Here is a 17,941-nt window from a genome sequence, read left to right as displayed (position 1 = left end):
AATTATAACAAATGTACCATAGTAATGTAGGATTTTTAACAATAGGGGAACTGAGTGTGACATATATGGGAACTTCTGTACTATTTTTTCAATTTTCTGTACATTCTAAATCTTCAAAAATGATTTTTACTAGAAATTTAAACTATAAAAGAGAGATATTTATACTAAGTATGTAGTACCTCTTTGGGCTGTGATTTAAAGAACAAAACTATGCAAAAAAGAAAGAACATTTGGATAATGACTGGATATTTGATTACAATTATTTTGAATTATTTTAGGCATGATAGTTTAATGATTTAATAAAAAAATATTTTTTACAGTTGCATACGGAAGTATTCACAGAAGAAACGACATGCTAACTCAGCTAAGAAGGAAAACAGGGAATGTAGGAAGTTTGCATAAAACAAGTTTGGTCATGTGTTAATTGTTGAAAGTTAGTAATAGGTATTAGTTCATTGCACTATTCTGTATTTTAAATGTTTTAGAATCAGGTTTTTTTAAGCTTAAGAAACATGTATGTGCATGGAAGTGAAAGAAGAATTAGCAGAAAGCCTGGAAAGCCACTGTCATGGATCATGGCGAGTGTGGTACAAATATATTCTGAGTTTCATTCTTAATTCTATACAACATACTGCTCACATTTAGGATGATTTCTAAGGGCAAAGGGAAGGTTAGTCTCTGGAAAATGTTTGATTTGACTAGTTTTGAGCCATTTCATCAAAAGCATTTTTGTCTCAAACTCCTCTGTAGCACTGGTCTACCAACTGATTTATAATCCATTGAATAAGTTCATGAAAATGGATGCAATACAAGTTTTTGTTTTCTCAGTGAGCCTGAAGGTATTTCCTTTTGGTTTCTTTTAACTTTCTTGCCTGCCTATGCTTAAACATCTTTATATATCTGTACATGGAATAAAAGTTCTCTCTGAAAAGGAACACTTGTATGCTGTTGGTGGGAATGCAAAGTGGTGCAGCCATTGTGGAAAACAGTATGGAGGTTCCTCAAAAGAATTAAAAATAGAATTACTGTATGATCCAGTAATCGCACTGCTGGGTATTAACTCAAGAATACAAAAACACTAATTTGAAAGGATATAGGCATACCTATGTTTATTGCAGCATTATTTGCAATAACCAAATTATGGAAGAAGCCCAAGTGTCCATAGATAAATGAATGGATAAGGAAGTGTTATGTATTTGGTGGAATGGAATATTAGCCACAAAAAAGAATGAAATCTTGCCGTTTGCAACAACATGGATAGATCTGGAGGGCATAATGCTAAGTAAGATAAGTCAGCCAGAGAAAGACAAATACCATATGATTTCACTCATGCAGAATTTAAGAAACAAAACAAATGGGAAAAAAAAAATGAGACAAAAGAGACCTTTAAATATAGAGAACAAACTGATGGTTACCAGAGGGGAGGAAGATATGGGGGTGGGGTTGAACTAGGTGATGGGATTAAAGAGTACACTTACGATGAGCACTGAGTAATGTACAGAATTGTTTATCACTGTATTGTACACCTGAAACTACACAACACTGTATATTAATTATAATGCAATAAAAAAATACTTCCCTGAAATTTTTTTTTTTTTTTTTTGGAGAGGGAGAGAGATGGTGGGAAGGGCAGATGGAGAAGGAGAGAGAGAATCTTGACCAAGCTCCATGTCCAGCACAGAGCCCCAGCACACAACCCTGAGATCATGACCTGAGCCAAAATGAAGAGTCGAAATCTTAACCAACTGAGCCACCCAGGTGTCCCATTTTTTCTTCCTGAAAATTTTCACTATGGTAAGAAATCACTTAAAAATCTGATTTATGCAATTTTTTGAAAGATAGTAACAGCTGCTTTTAAATTCATGGTAAATCTATAGAAGTCCTTAAATGTAGTGAAAATAGCTTGGTTTTAATTTAGAAGCAGGGTGAGACTGCTGTGCAGATGTGCTATGATCAATTATGACTAGTTGGTATTTATTTTTTCCTTTTTTTTTTTTTTGCACCTGTATATGTTTTGCAGAGTGTTAGGATGTGGCCATAGTGAGGGCAAAGGTTGAATTTTTGGCAAACTGCAAATGATCATGATGTCAGCCAATTGATCCCAAATGTATTCTAATAACTCACTTGAAAATAGATATTTTATTATCTTACTGTTGACAGAAGGTAAGGTTTATTCACTGAAGAGTATCCAAAGCATAAAAACATTTATGCCATGTAATTCTGGAAATATTAAGGACTTTCTTTCTCTCTCTCTCTCTCTCTCCTTCCTCTCCCACTTTCTCCCTCCCCCACCTCCCCCCCTCTTTCTGTGTGTGTAGAAATTTACTGCTTGAATTGGAGGCAATTTTCCTAAGGTAACACTGCTAATTCCTACCAGAAAGAAACTAAAATCCCAGTCCTCTTCCCCCGAGATCTCACTGTCTCTGAGTTTTGAATATCTTTACTTCACCCTCTTGGCATGATCCTCTTTAAAGGACAAGCAACATGTAGAAAGGATTTATTTTTTTCACCTCACGTTGAATTATCTGTGTATTCACATGTATGTATATATGCTTTGCAAAAATATGACAAGATGCAGATGGAAAAGGCTAGTAAATAGAAAATATCTGGACACTGAATAAATGTCCAGTTTACTCACACAAAGACTATAGATATTTAATTCACCTTTGGCTAATATCTCCATCAATAGTCACAAAATGTGCCTGTTTGTGGTTAGAGTTGTTACTGTCCACCTTAATAAACGTGAAAACGTCTTCATAAACTCTAACCATGATCTGTTGCCTCTAGGATTAAACCCTGAACGTTGGCATTCAGTCTTCTCTTGGGCTCTATTTCAGTATCATCTAACCCTATGGCTCAGCATAAAACATGTTTACTATTTCTCAAAGATGTTTTAATCTTTTATCTCTCTGTTTATGTTCCATAAACACCTCTCTGCATATTTTCGTTAGTAGCTCTAATCTTAGCTATCCCTTATGTGTATTCCTTATGTAGGATTTATCTGCCTTCACAAGCTCCCCATGACTTCTTCCTTCTTTGAATCTCTGGAGCAATAACATACCACTAAATGGGAGGCTTTTCAGATTGCTGGCAATATGTGGACAAGAACCAAGTATTATGTATCTTTGTATATGTAAGCCCAAAGTTGATGGGACATAAACATTTGTGAGTCTAGTAAACAACAATTTTTCCAAGAGAGTGTTTTATCCTGAACCCCGAATGGTTATTGGTTAATAAGAAAAAAGAAGCAAGATATCAGCCTAGAGCAGTGGTTTCTAAAAGCCTATGAATCATAGATCAGCCAAGAGGGTTGCATCATAATTTTGAAAGCTCAAAAAAATTATTCAGAGCACCACCTCAGAGAATTTGGTGACGATTTGTGGATGTGCCCCAGAATTTTCAAGTGTAACCCAAGAGAATTAGCACTGAGGAAGGCATGTGTGTTCATACGAAATTGATATTTTCTAGCTTGAAGCAGAGGTTTTCCACCATAGCTGCACATTATAATCACCTGGGATGTTTTCAAATCAAGCTCATGCCAGCCTCACCTTTAGAGATACTGGTATAATTAGTCTAGATTAGGCCCTGGTATTAGCATTTTTAAAAGCTCCCCAGGTAGTTTTAATGTGCAGTCAGGATTGAGAACTACCGAATCGATATCTTTTAAAATGCAATTCATTAAAACCACTGGAAATATATCATTGTACTTCTAAGCCATTTACCATGATTTTTCTTTCCCCTCTCTCATTCCACTCCACTTCCCACTCAAACCAGGAGGGGCTTTCTTCTTCTCTGGAGTTATCCCACCTCTCCCTACCCCCACAAGCTTGTAAGAATTTGTGTTTGGTGAAAATGTTGAATAGATGATTTTGCCTCTGAAGGCTGCTTTGCAGAGGGAAGGGGTGGGCTATGAGGTGTTTATATAAAGATTTTACTATCTTCTTTATCTTCTTATTGAGCAAGGGAGCTAAAAAATATTTTAAAATGCCTTATATTTACAAGATAATGGCCTGTACTTAAATGGCAGTGGGGACTAATTCTTTTTCTTAAATAGGTCAGCATGGAAGGTTAGTTTCAAGAATTACAAAGGAAAACAAATATGGATGGATATGTTGCCTGTTTCCTGGAAACCTAAGATGTCCTGCCCCCTCAGTCCACAACTGTGTTTTTCCCACCTGAGACCTTCATGCCTTTTTCCCCAAGAATTTATCAATTTTGCCAGAATTGAGATTTGCTTTGGAAATGATTCAGTGCTAGGTCAAAGCAGCAAGCAATGAATGCTTGCTTTTGAATCAACCTGTCATCAGTTCAAGACCTGAGTCTGATGCATAATTTAGTCCCTCAAAATGAAAGAGAACAAAGTATATATAAATATTTTTAAAGCAAGCCAAGCACCTGGGTGGATTTCTGGACTTTTGCCTCCTTACAGATATGTACAGGTGACAGGTATGGTTCCACTTATCCCTAGGATACCACAGGTGCATGTGTTTTCAGCTTCAGATAATTGCAGTTGAAAAAAAAAAAAGTGAGAGGGAATGTTCTATTTTGGCCTTCAATTAATTGGGTCCTCAAGGCACCAAGAGCTGAGCTTACTAGTTTTAGAAGCAAAAGAAAGTTATGCCCAGAATACAAAGGCATAAGGATGCACACAGCATCCTCCCATGGGAGATTACACTGCAGCTTGTGTTGCTATCTTTTAAATTGGCCTCTATTTAGGAGTTGTATTTGTATTCCTATCACTGGAGTTTTGATGCAAGGTTCATGGATATAACCAACGGGGGTGTTGATGAGAATATTAGAGTTCCAGCATGTTGGCACCAATTAACTGGTTGTTATTGCAGTGATATTCCTGAAGGAAGTGATCGATGCCTATTAGTTATTGAAGCATAAAATGAGTCCCAGCAATGTCTGCCTTATTTTGAAGATAGATTTTTAAACTACTAGGTCTTTGGAATAAGTTTTTGAGTCTGGAAGTAGCCAAAGAGTAGTTGTGGTAGGCAGACTAGAGTCCTACTCAACCATCCCTATCTTTTGATGTATATATGCTTGTGTGATCCCCTTGAGTGTAGGCAGGACTTGTGGCTTTTTTTAACCAGTATGACAGAGGTGTGGAATCTCACTCCCCTAATTAGTTATGTTATATGGCAAAGATGATGGGATGTTACATTTTATTATGAGACTCCATCTTAGCAGATTGAGACTCTGTGGGTTTTAAGAAGTAAGTCGCCATGTTGGAGAAGTCTATGTGTTAAGGTGCCTAATAGGGGACATTAGGAACTGTGCATGGTCTCTAGGGCCTGGGGATGGTTTCTAGTCAATAAGCAAAAAGTTTGGACTCCTCAGTCATACAACCTTAAGGAACGGAATTTGCCAACAAACTGAATGAGTTTGAAACTAATTATTTCCCAGTCAAGCCTTCAGATGAGAATGTAGCCCAAGTGAATTGTTGAGTATAGCATTTTTTAGACCCAGAGCAGAGGACTAAGCTAAGCCATATCCGGACTTTTGACCTACAGAAACCATGAAAAAATGTTTTGTCTTAAGCCACTAAATTTGTGGTAATTTATTATGCAGTGATATAAGACTTCCAGGGGCTTTTAAACTAATAAATAATCCTAGCTGGCATTTATTTACCTGAACCATGTAATTAAGGAATAGTAATTTAAGCCTGCAACATCATCTTAATCTTCTGGATTGGTAGTGGGCTTTATGGAAATGAAGAACTTTCTCTTACCTACCACACATCATACTTTGGGGGGGAAAAAACTTTTCTGTTAACACATTGGCATTATGCAATTCCTTTTTGCTATTTGTTCTCATAAATTTTCATCATAGGAAAGAGAATAATCTTCATTTCTCATCAATGAAAGTACTGTTTCCCATTCTGCATATCCCAAGGATTACTTTTGAAAAGTAACAGAAGACTTCATTACAGAAGCCAGGCTTCTGGGGCTTGATAATTTATTTGCCTTGTTATTCAATGTTCAGTTGTTATAGCTCAAGGCAGGTGTCTCGATCTTTAAAGTAGGACAATGATATAATATATATCCAATCAGTGGCTAGAAGCAAGGTTGTAGCCCACATAATGTAGAAGTCAATTAGGCACCTTAGTTGGTAAAGAAGGTCTGCATTATTGCCCAGAGATAAAGATTGCCTGGGTGTCAGAAAGATTACTCCATTGCTTTCTCTGTCCAATCATACTTATTTTGCCACTCTTAAAAAGGTAATTTAATTTTCTCTTTATATATTTACTGGGATACTGCTAACTTTATTTTCTACAGTCATCTGGGATGTAACTGCAGAAAAGTGAATAAAGCATATTTAAAACTATCAGATGATACTAAGACAGAAAAAAATGTAATTTCATAAATCTAGTTGGATCCACATCTAGGTTGATTTTTACCAATTGCATACAAGTACTTACATTCTTTGGCAGGGCTGCTTTCTTCTTATATAAAATAACTCTATTGAAATTTAGATATACTTTTACTAGGTGGCCATTGTTCTTCAGTCATAGCCTAAATCTGTATTTCAAAAATAATACAGTAGACCCTTGAACAATGCAGGTTTGAACCGCACAAGTCCACATATACATCGACTTTTTTGGATAAATACAGTCCTGTAAATTTATTTTCTCATGATTTTCTTAACATTTTCCCCTCCCTTTTTGTAAGAGTATAGTATTATATAATACATTATAACAGACAAAATATGCATTAATCAAGTGTTTAAGTTATCGATAAGGCTATTAGTTAAATTTTGGGGAAATCAAAAATTATATGTGGATTTTCAACTGCCTGCAGTTTTACCACCCCTAACCTCTGTGTTGTTCAAGGGTCAACTGTATATTAAAAATTGACCGCACTACACATTACTAAGACATATATATAAATGGTTGTGTGAGAGCATGTGTGTGTGGATATCCATCCGTCTACTTACCTGCCTGTCTACTGGTCTATCAACTCTCAATTTTATTCCATTGATCTATAGATCTATCCCTATGTCAGTACTACTATTATCTGGATTACTGTAGCTTTGTAGTAACTTTTGAAATTGGGTACAGTGAGCCCTCCAATTTTATTCTTTTTCAAGTTTTGTCTACTTTGGGTCCATTGCACTTCAAAATGAATTTTAGATCACTTAGTTTCTGCAAAAAAGCATTAAAAAATGAAAAAAGAAAAATGAAAAAAATTTTAAAGGCAATTGAAATTTTGATAATGAATTTGAGATGTATTGCCATTTTAATGACATTAAGTCTTTCCATTTATCTAGGCCTTCATTATTTTATTTCAACAGTGTTTCATAGTTCACAGTGTGTAAGTCTTAAACTTCTCTTATTTTGCAGGAATGAATTGATAAATTTATTCATAAGTATTTTATTATTGCTGATGTTATTTCAGAGGAAATTATTTTTTAAATTTCATTTTTGGATTCTTCCATTTAATATTTAGAAAAATAATTGAATTTTGTATATGTGTTTTTATCCTTCAACTTGCTATACTTGTTTCTTGTTCTAATAGTTTGTTTTTGTTTTTTTTTTTGATGGATTCTTAGAATTTTCTATGTGTAAGTTTATGTCATTTGCAAAAAGCACTATCTTTCCTTTTTTCTTTCCAAAACAGCTGGGTTTTTTTTCTTGCCTAATTTTTTAAACTTCAGTATAATGTTGAATAAAAGTATGAGAATAGAGACATCTATGCCTTGTTCCTGATCTTAGAAAGTTTTCAGTCTGTCAACATTTAGTATGGAGTTACTAGTATGGAGTTACTATGGGTTTTCATAGATAACTTTATCATGTCGAGGCAGTTATATTCCTACTTTGTGGAAAGTTTTTCTGATTAAAGTGTACTGGACTTTATCAAATGATTTTTCTGTATCTTTTTTTTTGTACTGGCTTTTCTCCTTTATTAATTGTGTAGGTTTTTCCTCTTAATTAATTGATATTCACATGTGAATCAGTCTGGGGTTCTTGAGATAAATTCCACATGGTCATGGTGTATGTTTTTCATGTGTTTCTGGGTTTAGCTTTTTACTTTATTGAGAATTTTTGCGGTGGTAAATTTTGGTATTTGGTTTTATGTTTTTGCTTTCCTTTTAAATCTTAGTCTGGTGTTGTTATCAGGGTAACACTGACCTCACAGCATGACTTGGTTTCTCCTTGTCTAATGTTTGACAGTTTGTGAAGGATCTGTTCTTCTTTATGTTTATGGTAGAACTTACTGGTGGGGCCCTCTGGTACTGGACTTGAGAATTTTTTTGTTTTCTAATTACTACCTCAATTCCTTGTTATATGTCTACCCAGAATTTTTATTTATTTTGAATGAGTTTTAATATTTTGTTTATTTCTAGAAGTTTATTTGACATGCAATTGCTCATAGTAATTTTGTTTACTTTGTATATTTTGTTTATTTCTAGAAGTTTAATTGACCTGCAATTGGTCATAGTAATTTAATAAAACTTCTTTTTTCTCTAAGGTCAGTAGTTACTTTCTTATTCCTGATTTTAGTAATTTGAGTCTTCTTGTTTTCTTAGCCAGTCTAGCTAAAGGTGTGTCAATTTAGCTGATACTTCCAAAAAACTATCTTTTTGTTGATTTTGGCTTTCTTATTTGTTTTCTAACATTTATTTTGTTTTTTTTTTTCTCTTACTTGGTTTCTAATATTTATTAATTCCTAATTTTGCTTGCTTTGGAGTTAGTCTGCTCTTCTTTTGCTGGTTCCTAAGGTAGAAGAATAGGTATTGATTTGAGATCTTTCTTTTTTGATGTGTATTTATAATTATGATTTTCCCTTGAAGACTGCTTTTGCTGCATCCAGAAAATTTTGGCATTTTGTGTTTTTGTTTTCATTCATCTCAAAATATTTACTACTGTAATTGTGATTTCTTCTTTGATCTCTTGGTTTTTCATGAATGCATTAATTTTTACATTTTGTAAATATCCTAACTTTCCTTTTGTTATTCATTTCTTTTTCATTTTGTTGTGTTCAGAGAACATACTTTGTATGATTTCAAATCTTTTAAATATATTGAGACTTGTTTTATAGATGAACATATACTTTATCCTGGATAGTTGGTTTATATTATTAAGGTCTTCTATTTCCTTGCTGAACTTCTGTCTTGTCACTCAATACATTATTGAATTGTAGTACTAAATTCTGCAACTATCATTACTGAATTGTTTATTTCTCCCTTCAATTCACAGTTCTGTCAGTTTCTGCTTCATGTATTTTGGGACCCTTTTGTTAGAGGCTTACATATTTTCTTAACAGGTTGCTAGATTTATCATAAAATGCCTTTCTTTGTCCCTACTAAACAATTTGGTCTTAAAGTCTATTTGTCTGATACTGGTACACCTAATCCAAGTTTTCTTTTGTTGATGTTTCATGGTACATATATGTTTTCATCTTTTTGCCTTCAACATGCTTTTGTATTTGAATCGCTATATAGTGACATCATTTAAAACTCTTTTCTACCAGTCCCTTTATTATAATTGTAATTGTTAATTAATTTAAATTTAATATAATTACATCTGGCACTGGTTATTTATTTTCTATTTTTTCACATATATATTTCTCCATTACTATCTTATTTTGTATTAAATGTATATGTTCCAGGGTCCTATTTTAAATCCCTTTTCATTTCCTTTACTATATTATTTAAAAATCATTTTAGGGGCGCCTGGGTGGCTCAGTTGTTAAGCATCTGCCTTCGGCTCAGGTCATGATCCCAGGGTCCTGGGGTCGAGCCCCTGCATCGGGCTCCCTGATAAGTGGGGAGCCTGCTTCTCCCTCTCCCACCCCCCCTGCTTGTGTTGTGCTCTGAATGTCTCTCTCTCTGTCAAATAAATAAATAAATTCTTTAAAAAAATAAAATAAAAAATAAAAATCATTTTATAGGGGCTGCTCTGAGGATTATTATTCATAATTCATAACATGGCAAAACTTTACTCTTTTATAGCTCCATTCCCTCTTTCTTTGTGTTGTTATTGTCTTATAAATTGCATATTTCTACATTATATATACATCAATCCAGGTATAATTAGTACTTTATGAAGTTGTCTTTTTAAATCAAATGGAAAAAATTGTTACAATCAAACACATGTTTATTATTTGTCTTTTATATTTACCTATGTCATCATTTTTAATAGTGTTATTGTTCATGTGGATTTCTTTTAGTGTCTAGTGTTTCTCTCCAGTCTTAAGACATCTCTTTATGGCAGATCTGTTATGGACAAATTCTCTTAGGTTTATTTGAGAATGTTTTCTTACTTTTTCATATTTAAAGGGTAATTAGATTTGATATAGAATTCTTGGTTGACAGTTTTTGTTTTTGTTTTTAGCAATTTGAATGTCACCTCGCTCTCTTCTGGTTTCCGTGATTTCTGATACTGAATCAGATTTTAATCTCCTTGACATGCCCTTGTACATGGGGAGATGCCCCTTCTCTGCTGCTTTCAAGATTCTTTGTCTTTGCCAGTTTGATTGTGATGTGTCTAGGTATAGAGATCCTTGAGTTATCCTACTTGGAATTTGTTGAACTTCTTGGAAACATAGATTAATGTTATTTATAAAATTTGATATATCTTAGCCATTGTTTCTTTAAGTTCTCTTTCAGATCCTTTCTCTTGTGTTCTGGGATTCCTCCAGAATGTGTATGCATGTATAGGTACTTGATGGGGCCTCACAAGTCTCTAAGCCTCTGTTCAGTTATCTCATTCTTTTTGGTTTTCAGTCTGTTTCATCTTAACTGACTTGTCTTTATTTTGCTGATTCTTTCTTCTGCTTGTTAAAATCTGTTATTATGCCCCTCTAGTGATTATTTTTTCATTTCAGTTATTATCTTTTTAGACTCCACAATTTATATTTGTTTTTTAAATGACTTCTATATATTTTTGATATTTTCTATTTAGTTAGATAACATTTTTATAGTTCCTTTTTTTCCTGTAGACATGGTTTTCTTTAGGATTTTAAAGATGCTTAATATACCTGATTTAAAGTCTTCATCTAGTAAACCCAATGTCTGGGCTTCCTCAGGTTCTCTTTCTATTGATTGCTTTATTTTTCTCTCTGTGGGGCATGCTTTTTTATTTCTTTGCAAGACTTACAGTTTTTTGTTGTTGTTGTTGAAAATTGAGCATTTTAAATAGTATAATGTGACATTTCTAGAAATCAGATTCTTCCCATTTTCTACTGTTTTTGTTATAATTGTTTTAGTGGTTTTTTAAAATTAATTATGTGAATCTCTATTTTTTATTATCTGTGGCCATTAAAGCCTTTGCTCAGTTAGCTCAGTAGTCAGTGATTGGATAGATATTTCCTTTGATGCCTGGAGCCAGTAAGTCTCTTAGTCTTTGTTGAGACATCCCTGTTTTTGTTTGGTATTTTCACTCAGCCAGGCAGTTTACAATTCCATATTAACCTTCAATTTCTGCTTGCACAGAGCCTCAAGATCAGCCACAAATGAGAGTTTAGGACCTTCTTAGGTCTTTCCTGCGCATATGCACTGTCTTTTTCGTATGCATGACCTAATTTCCCAGAAATATTTTTGATCTTTTCAAATCCACTTATGGGCATTTCATTCCCTAGCTTTTCCTATTAAGCTTTTTGGCTAGCCACTTGTTTGCCCTGTTAAAGAACTTTAGGCAGCCATAATGTTTAACAATTACATGTGGTTTTCAATAAATGCCTTGGGGCAAAAGGCTTTTTGTATTGTGTATGCTGAGTCAAGTCAAATAAAATCATTTTTATAACTGTGATATTCCAGGAAGCCAAAAGACAGGTCATATAATGAGAAATCCCTGGGAATTGGGCTTTGAAGTAGCTCTAACCCTGTTCTGCCTTTTCCAGGTTGTTTTTTACTGTGACTATGGTCTATTGGTTTTCACGGATACTGCAGATCTGGGGAGGGAGACCTGGGAATAGTGTAAGTTAAATTGCCACAAACCTTGGAATTCTCACTGAGAGTCAGCTGTTTTTCTTTACTAAGCATTCCCCAGATTGCTGCAAACATTTGGTTACTTTCCAGAGTTCTAAAAAAAGCTTTGATTCAGTTTTTGGTGGTGTTCTTATTGTTTTTATGGAGGAGATATTTTGATTTGAATTTGATCCTTACTCGACCCTTTTTGCTGACTGCAAAAATCTGCATCATTGTATGAATCTTTTTATCTAAGCTTCTACAGATTATTATGGCTTTTCCACAAAATGTATTAAGTAATATATAATATATTTAAAAATTATAATATATAATATATTAAAGATGATAATTTTGAGAGAGAGCAAGAGATGTATAAATGTGTATTAGCTTTCACTAAATTCTTGAATGACAATTGTGAGCTTTTGATTTTCAGTTGGTGACAATATTGTAACATTCTTGGACTGTCAATACCTCAGTGTTTGGTCAAAAGACCTCTTAGAAAGAGATGAACCATGAACAGAGCTAGCCAACAGGTTTGAACTATTAGGTGTTTCACCCCAGATAATGAGAAAGTAGGGACTTGACTTCTTTAGCAAAGCCATCAGTCATCTTTAGCAATTCTGCAAAGAACAAAGCTCAGACTCAGATCTTTGTATTTCTCTTGTCTTAGAGAATAAGCATCCCTATTATACTTAGACTAACTCTTGTTGCTTAAAAATGACAATAATATGGCACAACGATCATTCAAGAGAAGTTAACTGTTTTATCCCAGAAGAGATTAAAAGGAAGGAGGGCAGAAGAGATGCTCACACATGTACACTTGTCTACCTCTAGGTATGGGTAGAGGGGAAAACCCGTGGCACAGGTAGCTTTCTCCTACAGTCTGGGAGAAACCAAATAATGTGAGACCCAACTAGAGCTAAGGGGGGAGGGGTGTCCATAGTGAGGACAGAATGAATTTAATAGTTTGCACTTGTGAGCCTCCCTAGGTCTCCAAATATTTGAATAGATTTGAGAGTCTACCTCAATGCTTATCGTGCTCATCACAGTAGTGGTGATGGCCTAGGCTAGAGAGGAGAAAGAATGTGGCAGACTCCAGAAGTTCTTGATGGCAGTTTCAGCAAAGGGAAGGCTGCTTGGGTAGGTAGAGTCTACCAGGTTAGGGAAGGATTGCTGAGAAAGAATAGACCATATGTTCATCAGTTATTACTTGGTCCAAGCTGCCATATTTCTCATGTAGATCGTTACAGTAGACTCCTAACTTGGTTCCCTGTTTCTACTTTTATCCTGTTTGTCTATTCTTCACCCATCAGTCACTATTCCTTAACTCTATGCTCAAAACCCTCCAAAACCAGTGGGATGGTTTTCTATCTCAGAGCAAAAGTCAAAGTCCCTTATGACCTAACCCCTACCATCTCTCCCACCTCATTCCTTGCAACTTAACCTCTCAGTCATTCCTCTTCAGCTACCTTGGCCTCCATTGTTTTTCCTCTAACATGCTAAGCACACCCCTATTTTAGGGCCTTTGAACTTGTCTTTTCCTTTTCTACAATGCTCTTTTTCCAGACATACACATGATTCACTCCCCCATTGGCTTCCAAACTCTTTTCAAGTATCGCCTTAGTAGAGAGTTCTCTCTCCATGTCTGTATAGAAAATAGCACCCACATGATGCCTCATTCTCCATGTCCCTTTCCTGCTTTATCTTTCTTCTCATGTGCCACCACCTGACATGATACATGTGTTCAATTTTTTTGTCTCTTCTCACTAGAATATGAGAAGCACAATGTCTAGAGCATGGCAGAGACTCACTACCCATTTGGTAATTTTAATAATCAGACACAATAGAACTGTAGTAGAGTAGTGAGGATATGTCTGTTCTTGAGTGAAGAATGAAGTGCAGTCATTTTGGATGCCTGTTTTTGAATTAAAGATCTTCCTGTTAACTTAAAATGAGAGCTACATTTGTATATTTCCAAAATGTGGCCTTGGACTCAATATTTAGATGATAGTTGACTATTAAGGAAAAAGGAAAGGACAAACTGTAAATTCTACTTTAACCTCAGAAAGTTTTTGGTAAAATTTAGGTGAAAGTGGTCAAAGAGAAAAGAGCTCTGTTGCTTTTATAGAGTAGAAGTGTTCATGCCATCTCATGATAATTAAAAATCTTCCATAGGTTTCATTCTCGAAAGAGTAGTGCATGGCTGATTACTTATCACATTGTACAATTTTTTGCCTCTAGCATAATTAAGACATTGCATGAAAATGAGTAGGAATGGTAAAATCCATTTTTTCCCAAGAAAACCACATAGGGCTGTGGACATTTAAATGTCATGGTATACATGATCCCATCCCACTTCCCCCCTCCCCAAATATGCTGATATGTCACACAGACTGTATTCTTTGGTATATTGGAAAATTCACAATGGTCCTTTTTAAATGTGTTTATGCTATAAGTCATGTAAATAAATGTTGCCATGAGGGATGTGGCTATCTAAAGAGTATTCCTCCTGAGTCCTCAGAATTCCAATTCATTGATGGGACCCAGAGGATCTCCAAACAAGTAATTTCTGAAAATCATTTCTAACTGTATTTGAACTAGTGGTGATATTTAAAAAACAGGTTTTAGGAGAAATGCCAGATAAGAAATTAAAGTGAAATCACTTAATTTGTTTCTATTTTATTTGCTAATGAAAATCTCTTGAACAGCATAATTTCTCAAGACCATTTCAAATTTGTGGATGGGCAATGTGTAATGGAAGGTTCAGCATGGAATTTTTTATCTGGGCTAGTTCAAGCTAGCAAGCTTGTGTTCTAGGGTAGAAAGGGTCCTAGTCTAAGAATAACAGAACCAAGTATTTCCTTCTACTTAGACCACTAACTTTGTGACTTTTCAAATGTCTGTGGGCTTCAGGCTCTTTGTGAACAAAACAGTGGGGATGGATGAATGACATTGAGGGTCCATTTGTGCTATCTTATCACAAGAGTGATTAAATTCCTGACATATTCATCCTCTGATTAACTCATTTTAAAATAATTGTGCTGTTTGGATTAACTAACTTTAATCTGAGGAGAGGAGGGTGTTGAGGCATAGGGAGGACTTGATCTATTTGGGGTTATTTTCTTAGCAATTGTAAGAGAATGTGGCAGTTTGTCGAAGTGGACATGGTAGAAAAATCCTTCTGGTTTTATCACATATGGCCTCTAAAGCCTACCTAAAGTCCTCTTGTTTCTGGGCAACTTTTCCAGATTAAAAAGATGGTAGGAATTCTGCATGACGCCAGAACTTTAACCAGCTGAATCCTAGCCTTCAAGATAGACCCCCAATTAAAAAATCTACCTAAAACAGCATTTAAAATTATTTGGCAATACTTTCTATTTTTTACTTTTAAAATAGTAAATATATAAACAAAGACACTACTCGTTTTTTTCTTTTTAATTTCATCAAGTGCCTAGTTTGAGATGAAGTTCAAAGTTTGGGTATCAAATAACTCATAATAGTGAATAATGTACCCTGTAAGATCAGGTTTTTGCTGTTCTTATTCAGCTAATAGCAGATTCCTGAAGTTCTATGAATTAAATTCAAGTTTATTTCTGGGAATATGATAAAATGAAAGAATAATGATCACTGACTGATGAATTTATTGGAGGTGGTTTTTTCCACTTAGTTTTAGATTGTCAGCATCTACTCTGTTAAAAGCATTGGATTTCTATTTGTAATAGATTTATCCTTAAAACAAATGAGATGGAAGACTATCAATGTCTTAGATAAGCTCCTGCATACTAACCTTAAATATCACATTTTTCCTACAATTTATTTCTTCTCTGAAATGTTTAAACAAGTTTCTGAACTCCAGATGATTCAGATCATGACTTTCTTGAGCCATAAAAGTGTTGGCCCTAGTACATAATGTACCCCTGCAACCAAAGAGAGCCAGAATATTCTGTAGTGTTCCATATCTAATTCCAGGAAAGAGTCTTTTCAGTTGTCCAGAATGTTATATGGTCTCAGAGGATTCAATGAAGATTGTATTATGCTTATACGATATTGCTTCATAACAAGGACAGATGGTCCATCTGTGTATAAAAATTACATTGCCAAGGGCACAATTCATTCTAGTACCAAATTTAAAATGCCCTTTGAGAAGCCCCTTGAAACTGAAAAAAAAACAATAAATCAAAGACCCTCAAATACATAAGGTTTATCTAGCTGCTGTGCAGAAATTCTGCTGATAAGTTAAGTATCAATGCTCAAGAAATAGTATTTCAGAAGAGAGCTCTGTAAATCTAGGGAGGATATGTCATAAAAAGGCACATGCAGGCCAGGAATTAGCTGGCTAAAATATGAACAAGTGTTATGCATTTTCCACTTAATATACATATATATGTATATATGTGGGTATATATGTAAATATGTATATAAATACATATGTATATATGAATATGTGTATATATACGTCTAATTCAGTGGAGATATTACATATGTCTGTGTATATATATATTTATATATATATTTATATATGTATTACCCTGTCACTGTCTTATTCACTGTATTTCTAGCACCTGGTATAGTATTTCACAGATAGGAAATCATTAAATATTTTTGGTTAAAAAAAATCAAAGGGAAAGCAAAGTTTTCTTCATTTGTGAAAGGTATAGTTATTGATACTCACCTATTAAAATAATATGCAAAATTACACAATATTAATAATTAATAATTTATTTTAGAAGACAACCGATCCACAAGAAAAAAATGAACAAGGACATGGATAGGAAATTTATAAAAGGATGCTGCTTCCAGATTATTATTTTGTTTCAGACAAGCTTTCCCACTAAGAACAAGTATTAAACTAAATATAGTATTAAATAGGAATCTCTTTGAAGGAATGAGAGAAGTATCAAAGATATTGTTAATTTGCTGGGCCAATTTAGAAGACAAGGGAATTAAAAAAAAAAAAGTTGACATTTGTTTGGTGCTGTTTCTCCCCTTGAGATAGTTTCTAAATGTCGGTTATCCCTGCTACTTCTGAAAATAAAAGTCATGGCAGAGAAATGAAGCAAAGCTTTAAATAATTTTACAGTATCCAGGAGAACAAAACATTAGAATTCATGGCCTACCAAGGAAGAAGGACACTAATAGACAACCTAAATTTTTGAATCCAGATGTGCTACTTTCTGAAAATAAAAGTAAACTGGAAATTCTCTCAAAAGAATAAAACAAAGCTTTGAATAATTGCAAACACTGAATTAAGACAATGGGACTCTGGCCTCACTACATATCCAGAAGCAAATTAAATTCTTTCATGAATAGACTCAAAATTACCCTTCAAACTTTTTTTAGAAAGACTATTTAAGAGCACTTTTATGTAGAGAGATTACCCATATACATTCGCCCTCACAAATGCATAATCTTCCCTATTAACATCGTCCATCAGAGTTATACAATTGTTACAATCGTTGAACCTACACTGACACATCATGATCCTTCAAAGCCCATAGTTTACATTACGGTTCAGTCTTGGTGTTGTACATTCTATGGGTTTGGACAAATGTATAATGGCATGTGACTATCATTATAGTATCATAAAGAATATTTCACTGCCCTAAAATTCCTCCACGCTCTTCCTAATCTTTGCTCCCTCAATTTTTCAAACATTGACAACTACCCATTTTCATATTGTCCCCATAGTTTTGCTTTTTCTGGAATGTCATGTAGTTGGAATCATAAAGGCCTTTTCAGATGGCTTCTTTCATTTAATAATATGCATTTAAGATTCCCTCATGTCTTCTCATGGTGTGATAGTTCATTTGTTTTTAGGACTGAATAATATTCCATTGTCTAGATGTACCGTAGTTTATTCATTCACCTATTGAAGGACATCTTGGTTGCTTCCAAATTTTGACAATTATAGATAAAGCTGCTGTAAATATCAAGGGCAGATTTTTGTGTGGACATAAGTAATCAACTCTTTTGGGCAAATACCAAGGAGCACACCTCCTGTGTCATTTGGTAACAGTAGGTTTGGTTT

The sequence above is a fragment of the Neomonachus schauinslandi genome, chromosome 6 (assembly GCF_002201575.2).
Source record: "Neomonachus schauinslandi chromosome 6, ASM220157v2, whole genome shotgun sequence".
NCBI lineage: Eukaryota > Metazoa > Chordata > Mammalia > Carnivora > Phocidae > Neomonachus > Neomonachus schauinslandi.
Note: the sequence above shows the minus strand (reverse complement) of the source record.